The sequence below is a fragment of the Trachypithecus francoisi genome, unplaced genomic scaffold (assembly GCF_009764315.1).
Source record: "Trachypithecus francoisi isolate TF-2019V2 unplaced genomic scaffold, Tfra_2.0 Lachesis_group14, whole genome shotgun sequence".
Lineage (NCBI taxonomy): Eukaryota > Metazoa > Chordata > Mammalia > Primates > Cercopithecidae > Trachypithecus > Trachypithecus francoisi.
Genome location: NW_022681459.1, coordinates 13,449,310 through 13,457,467, shown reverse-complemented (window position 1 = coordinate 13,457,467; position 8,158 = coordinate 13,449,310).

Genomic DNA, 8,158 nt, shown 5'->3' with positions numbered 1-8,158 from the left:
GAAAACAAACAAAAGCTCAGCAACATATTATGTAGGCAAAGTTGTAAGGAATACATTATTGCTGGGAATGAAAAATGTCACAGTCCCTGTAGAGCAGGATTTGGCAACATTTGGCAAAATGCATTATCACTTTTGCAAATTTACCCTGAGATATAGCTCCAGCAATAAGAAAATACATATTTTCAAGGTTATTAAGGTTATTCATTGCAGCATTATTTGCTATTGCAAATACTGATAAGTAAATATTCAAACACATGAGAAAATAATGGTACACATTTCATGTAATGCTATGGAGATGAAAGAGGACAATCTCTAGGAATTGATATGGAATGATCTCCGGGGTATATCATTCAGTACAAACAAAACACAAAAATAGTGCAAAAGAACATATACAGTGTGCTATCTTCCATGTAAGAAGGAAAGGGAAATAATGAAATCTATACCAATAACTCTAATTTCAATCCATCACCACGAGTTTCTTCCTTGCTGTTACCCATTCCATAATCCTATAATACATCTAAAATAATTTCAGAATTGCTTTTCATCTATCACCACAAAACAGCTACTAAAAAATCTACTTATCTTTATTTAAAAAGAAATATATGAGAGAGAAACTAGAAAATCATGACCACCGGTTATGTTAGAGAAATGGGGAGACTGGAATGGAGGCATACAGAAAGGATTAACACTTTCCTGAATATAGCCTTTGGTATTTTTTTTATTTTTTTTTACTTTTAGAAGCTCTCTAATGTTCTACATGTTCAAAAAACAAATCAACAATGATGGGAAGAGGAAACAAAGCAAACAATAGCAGCACCAATAGCAGCAACCTAAGTAAAACCTAAAGCAAATGGAAATAAATGAGCCCAAATGCATTTCAAGTGAATTAAAGTTGGCAGGGGTAGGGGAGCATTAACTCAAGTAAGTGATGAACACAGTAATTGACTATATGTCCTCAGTCTTGGGTGAAGTGGGGGAGAGAATGAATTGAAAGCACCACCTAAATTCTTTTTAGTGTTTTTTTGTTTTGTTTTGTTTTGTTTTTTTGTATTGTTATTTTATGTTGTGGTATGGACAGAGCAATTCAATTCTGAAACTGTTTTAGGTGTATTATAGGAGTGAGTGAAGAAATAGCAAGTGTAAAAATCGTTACAAATATGGAGTGAGAGAAGTCAAGGAACAGCCCTATAATTATATATATGTATATGCCCGTGTGTGGGGTGTGTGTGTGTGTGTGTGTGTAAAAACATGCATATATTTCCTAGCTCTTATACTGAAAGGGACAAGATACAAAGGCACTCCAGCAGTAACATGCACTTTGATTTCTTTTTTTTTATTACTATTTTACTTTAAGTTCTAGGGCACTTTGATTTCTAAGACCATTATCCACTAAAAGGAGCCAGAACTCCTCAGAGAAATGACTGATTTCAGGGCTGGAGCAGAGAAGATTCAAAATGAACCTGGAATATCTTTTATGTCAAAAGTTAAGAAATTCCCAAAATACTTGTGAGGTTGTGTCACAAGGACACACTAGCTAGCTTGAAGATGCTCCACTGGCCCAAAATGGGACATTTTAAGATGAATGAATTGGACACTCTTGAAAAAGTAGGAATTCTTAAGTCCATACTCATAATCAATCAATCAATGAGGGAGAGGCATTCTTATTTTAAATGACGAGCAACAATTGGTGAATAGAGAGAGGGAAAGCTGGAGTTTAAAACATGATAATTTTGCAACCATAACAGTAAAGATTGCTTCAAGCAAAAATTACTAATGTGTGTTAAACCTAAAGGAGGAAAATTTGCTGAAGATCCGGATATTTGCATGGCTTAATGTCTCCCTGTAGATTGTATATTTGCAGGAAAGGAAAAATTAGCAAATATAGGTTGGAAGTTTCCAACAGATTAACACACACACTGAAGTATTTAGGGGGAAAGAGCTACAATGTGTGCAACTTACTCTTGAATGATTCAGAAAAACAATAATATGTGCACGGATATAGAAAAAGAACAAATGGCAAAAGAGACAAAACACTAATAGGTGAAACTAAGTAAAAAACATGTAAGTGCTTTATACAACTCTTTTACATTTTGTATTTGAGATTTCCAAATAAAAAGTAATAAACAAAATTTAAAAACAGGCTTATACAAATGCCATTGTTTCATTTGTCCTTGGAGTGAATGCAAATGTCATAATTAATAGGATACATAGAAGAATATTCTAACAGTGAAGCTTCCATCTTGTCCTTTTTCTTTGAATTAGGGATAGATTTTGGAGTGTTTTTCTAGAAGCAAACAAACAAAAAATGATGAAGCAGCTGATTAAAATAATTAAATAAAATAGGACACATCATGTACTTAGTAGTAATTGTAGTATATTTCCTGAAAAAATATGAACTTCTTAAGCTAAAATCTTTAAGAGCATTTATGCCACCAAGATTGATAATGAAAACAAAATTATTTCCCTATAGATAGACTTTTTCAACAAAATTAGTATATCAAAGCACATGGTTTGAATATGAACTCTCTCCCAAATTTCCTTTGAAAAGCTAATATGGCCATATTTAAAGGAAAAAATAGCCACAAACTCAAAGCCAACTTTTAATTTTAAGATCATCATGATAAATCCTTGTTAGGCTGAGGATATTGAGAGGATAATTTTGAGAACGATTTTGAGGCCTTAAGAGCAAAACCTTGGAGAAAAGGCAAAGGTGAGAAACAGTGGTATACTAAAGTGGACGTGAGATCTAAATAAATAAACAAGTAAGTAAAACCTGGATTTAAAAGTTGCTTTTTCCTCTTAGCTGTAGCTAGAGACAAGGGATAATATTAATAAACTCAGAATTTTCTGAATCAGTGGTTCTCATTATGGTACTTGGCCAGCAGCATCTGCATCAACTGATAACTTGTTAGAAATGCAAATTATTTGGTGCCAACTGAATCAGGGACAGTGTCTGATGATCTCTATTTTAACACACCCTGCAGGTGATCCTGATGCACACTAAACTTTCAGAATGATACTTCCAACCATAGTGTAACAACAATGGTAATATAGCACATTTCAGTATTGTTAGAATGATTAAGTGTATTACATGTGTGAAGATGATTTTTCTAAACTGTATTTAAAAAGTTATTGTTAATGGTAGATTATTGTTGTGTGACATAGAGTTGTGGGAGAAAAATGCTAGATCAATAGTTACTTTGTGATTTTATCAAAACCATCTTCAAAGAAACTTTAAAGAAGGTTATTTCAAATGAAAAAAGAGACACTACACAACAAAATCTCCTGGATGCAGCGAAAGCAGCATTAAGAGGAACATATATAGCACTAAATACCTACCTCAAACAGTTAGAGCGATCTCAAATTAACGATCTAACATCACACCTAGAGGAACTAGAAAAGCAAGAACCAACCAACCCAAGGTTAGCAGAAGAAAAAGAAATAACTAAAATCAGATCAGGACTAAATGAAACTGAAACACAAAAATCCATACAAAGAATCAATGAAACCAAAAGTTGGTTTTTTGAAAGGATAAATAAGATCAATAGACCACTAGCTAAGTTAAAGAAAAAGAGAAGGTCCAAATAAGCACAATCAGAAATGACAAAGGTAACATTACAACTGATCTCACAGAAATACAAAAGATTCTCAGAGACTATTATGAACAAAAATGGATAAACTTCTGGAAACACACAACCACCCAAGATTGAATTAGGAAGAAATCAAAACCCTGAACAAACCTGTATCAAGTTCTGAAATGGAATCAGTAATAAAAAGTTTGCCAAACAAACAAACAAAAAAACCCTGGTGTATTAGTCTGTTCTCACGCTGCTAATAAAGACATACCCAAGACTGGGTAACTTATAAAAGAAAGAGGTTTAATGGACTCACAGTTCCACATGGCTGGGGGTGGGGAGATCTTACAATCATAGTGGAAGGCAAAGGAGAAGCAAAAGCATATCTTACGTGGTGGCTGGCAAGAGAGCTTGTGCAAGGGAACTCCCATTTCTAAAACCATCAGATCTGATGAGACTTATTCACTACCATGAGAATGGTATGAGGAAAACTGCCCCCACGATTCAATTATCTCCACTAGTCCCCACCCGCCCTTGACACAGGGGGATTATTACAATTCAAAGTGAGATTTGAGTGGGGAAGCAACCAAACCATGTCACCTGGATCAGATGAATTCACAGCCAAATTCTACCAGATGTGAAAAGAAGTATTGGTGTCGATTGTACTGAAACGACTGCAAAAAATCCAGTAGGAGGGACTCCTCCCTAACTCATTCAATGAAGCCAACATCACCCTGATACTAAAACCAGGCAAAGACACAGTGAAAAAAGAAAACTATAGGTTGCTATCTCTGATGAACACAGACACAAGAATCCACACCAAAATACTAGCAAACCATGTGGAGCAGCACATCAAAAAGTTAATTCACCACAATCAAGTAGGCTTCATTCCTGGGAAGCAAGGATGGGTCTATGTATGCAAATCAATAAATATGATTCACTGCATAAACAGAATTAAAAACAAAAACCATATGATCAGTTCAACAGGGGTGAAAAAAGCCTTCAATGAAATCCAACATCCCTTTGTGATAAAAACCCTCAACAAACTAGGGATCAAGGGAATATATCTCAAAACAGGAGCCATCTATGAGCAATCCATGGCCAATATCCCTGAATTGGCAAAAGCTGGAAGCATACCCCTTGAGAACTGGAACAAGGCAAGGATGCCCATTCTCACCACTCTTATCCAACATAGTATTGGAAATCCTTGCCAGAGCAATCAAGCAAGAAAAAGAAATAAAAGGCATCCAAAGAGAAAAAGAAGAAAGTCAAATTATCTCTCTTCACTGATGATATGATTCTATACTATAAAAAGCCTAAAGACTCTACCTAAAGGTTCCTAGAACTGATAAATGACTTCAGTAAAGTTGCAGGATACAAAATCAATGTACGAAAATCAGTAGCATTTCTATACACCAATTAAGTTTGAGCTGACAGCCAAATCAAGAACATAATCCAATTTACAATAGTGACAAAAGGAATAGAATGTCTAGGAATACATCTAACTAAGGAGGTTAAGAATCTCTACAAGGAGAACTACAAAACATTGCTGAAAGAAATCATAGATGACACAAGCAAATGGGAACACATTCTATGTTCATGGATTGGAACACTCAATACCGTTAAAATGACCATTCTGCCCAAAGCAGTCTGCAGATTCAATCCTATTTCTATCAAACTACCAAAGTCATTTTTCGTCGAATTAGAAAGAAACGCTTCTCAAATTCATATGGAACCAACAAAGAATCCGAACAGCCAAAGTCGTTCTAAGCAAAAAGAACAAAGCCAGAGGCCTCACATTACCGAACTTCAAACTATACTGTAAGGCTATCAGTAGCCAAAACAGCATGGTACTGGTACAAAGACAGACACATAGACCAATGAAACAGAATAGAGAACCCAGAAATAAAGCTGCATAGCTACAGTCATCTGATCATTGACAAAGTCAACACAAATAGGCAATGGGGAAATGACTCCCTATTCAATATATGGGGCTGGGATAACTGGCTAGCCATATGCAGAAGACATGAACAGACACTTCTCAAAAGATGACATACAAGCAGTAAACAAGCATATAAAAAATGCTCAACATCACTAATCGTCACAGAAATGCAAGTTAACATCATAATGAGAGATCATCTCACACCAGTCAGAAGGGCTATTACTGAAAAATCAAAAAACAACAGACGCTGATGAGACTGCAGAGAAAAAGGAACACTTATACACTGTTGATGGGAATGAAATTAGTTCAGTCCTTGTGGAAAGCGATTTGGAGATTTGTCAAAGGACTTAAAAAATAAACCAGGTGTGATGGCTCACGCCCGTAATCCCAGCACTTTGGGAGGCCAAGGCAAGCAGATCATCGGAGGTCAGCCTGGCCAACATGGTGAAACCTTGTCTCTACTAAAAATACAAAAATTAGCCTGGCATGGTGATGGGCACCTGTAGTCCCAGCTACTCTGGAGGCTGAGGCAGGAAAATCGCAGAGGTTGCAGTGAGTTGAGATCGTGCCACTTCACTGCAGCCTGGGCAACAAGAGCAAGACTCTGTTTCAAAAGAGAAAAAAAAAAAAAGACTTAAAACATAGCTACCATTGACCCAGCAATCCCATTACTGGGAATATATCCACATCAAAATGTAACAAATCATTCTACCAAAAGACACATGCGTTCATATGTTCATTGCAGCATTATTCACCATAGCAAAGACATGCAATAAACATAGGTGCCCTTCAGTGGAGGATTGGAAAAAGAAAATGTAGAACTTATACACCACAGAATATTGCACAGCCGTAAAAAATTAAAAAACAACAAAACCATGTCCTTTGCAGCAACATGGATGTCTCTGGAGGCCATAATTAAAAGTGAATTAAGCCGGGCGCGGTGGCTCAAGCCTGTAATCCCAGCACTTTGGGAGGCCAAGACGGGCGGATCACGAGCTCAGGAGATCGAGACCATCCTGGCTAACACGGTGAAACTCCGTCTCTACTAAAAAATGCAAAAAACTAGCCGGGCAAGGTGGCAGGCGCCTGTAGTCCCAGCTACTCGGAAGGCTGAGGCAGGAGAATGGCGTAAACCCAGGAGGTGGAGCTTGCAGTGAGCTGAGATCCGGCCACTGCACTCCAGCCTGGGCGACAGAGCGAGACTCTGTCTCAAAAAAAAAAAAAAAAAAAAAAAAAAAGTGAATTAATGCAGGAATAAAAAACCAAATACCACATAGTCTCACTTAAAAGTGGGAGCTAAATATTGGGTACTCATGAACATAAAGATGGCAACAATGGACACTGGGGACTTATAGAAGGGGGAAGCAAGGGATGAAAAATATGAGTACTAAGTTCATTACTACCTGGGTGATGGGATCACTCAAATCCCAAACCTCAGCACCATATAATATACCCATTTAACAAACCTGCAGATGTACCCACTGAATCTAAAATAAAAGTTGAAATCATTTTTTAAAAAGAAAGTTATTTCCTCAAACCATCCTACACTTGATGGTAGGTCTTGCACAGAGGAGGTGCCTCAGTAAAGCATTATTGATGCTAATAAAATCATTGCTGTTGAGAAAGATCATAAGAACGTGTTATCTTCTGTTTTTTACATAGTCAAAGTCAGAATGTTAAATTTCACCAAAACCAAGCAAGCTATTTTGAAAGCAGTTTACATTTGATGGTTAGGGGTAGAAGGTCTGCTCTGGAGACACACTCTCATGGCACTTAGATGTGTGACCTTGGGCAGAGTTACTTAACCACTCTCAGTCTCAATACCTTTATTCATTCAAATAGGGGTGATAATAATAGTATCTACCTCACTGAGAGAGTATTCATGAATAAATTTAAAGAACTTAGAAATGGATTTGGTGCATAATAAGCATTTGATATTCCTTCTACACCTTAAATGCGATACTTAAATCATCTCCCCTTTTCTGCACAGTTTTTCTTCTTGTTTTCTTCTGAGTTTTTTGCATATTTCCATATAAGTACTTTTTTTTCCTTGGCATTCACAGGTCATTAAATGAAGATGAAGAACAGACATGCAAGTAGAGCCCTTGCGTGTACATAAAATGTTTTTGTTGTACTTATTAATAGGTAATTAATGATAAGATATTATACTAATCTGTTTGACTATATGGTGAAATATATTATTGGAAGAGAGAAATGTGGGTCAGGAAACTCAAAGGGGGATTATCATCAAACCTGAACACTAGCACATCATGGCAAAATCTGGTATGTGGCCTCTTGCCATGGGATCTAGCCTGCCTCTAACTGACTTGGTAATTTGGCCTTAGTCTTCTTACATAAGAAACTGGGAAACTGACCTAGACAATCTGTGGAGTCCTGTCCTATTCTAACTTTTTGGTCCTAAATGAAACTGTAAGTTAAAACTACTTACTTGTCATATTTCACCTATAGCTTTTTAATCATCTTCAAGCATTTAAAATTTCAGCATATACATCATTCACAGGTACTTTTTTTAAAAAAAAGATACCCAGAAAGAAAGTGGGGAAAAAGAAAGTTCAATAGAAGATGAAAACATTATCTGCATTTTTCCACCGTTGAGATCATTTTGTACTCCGTTTCTTAA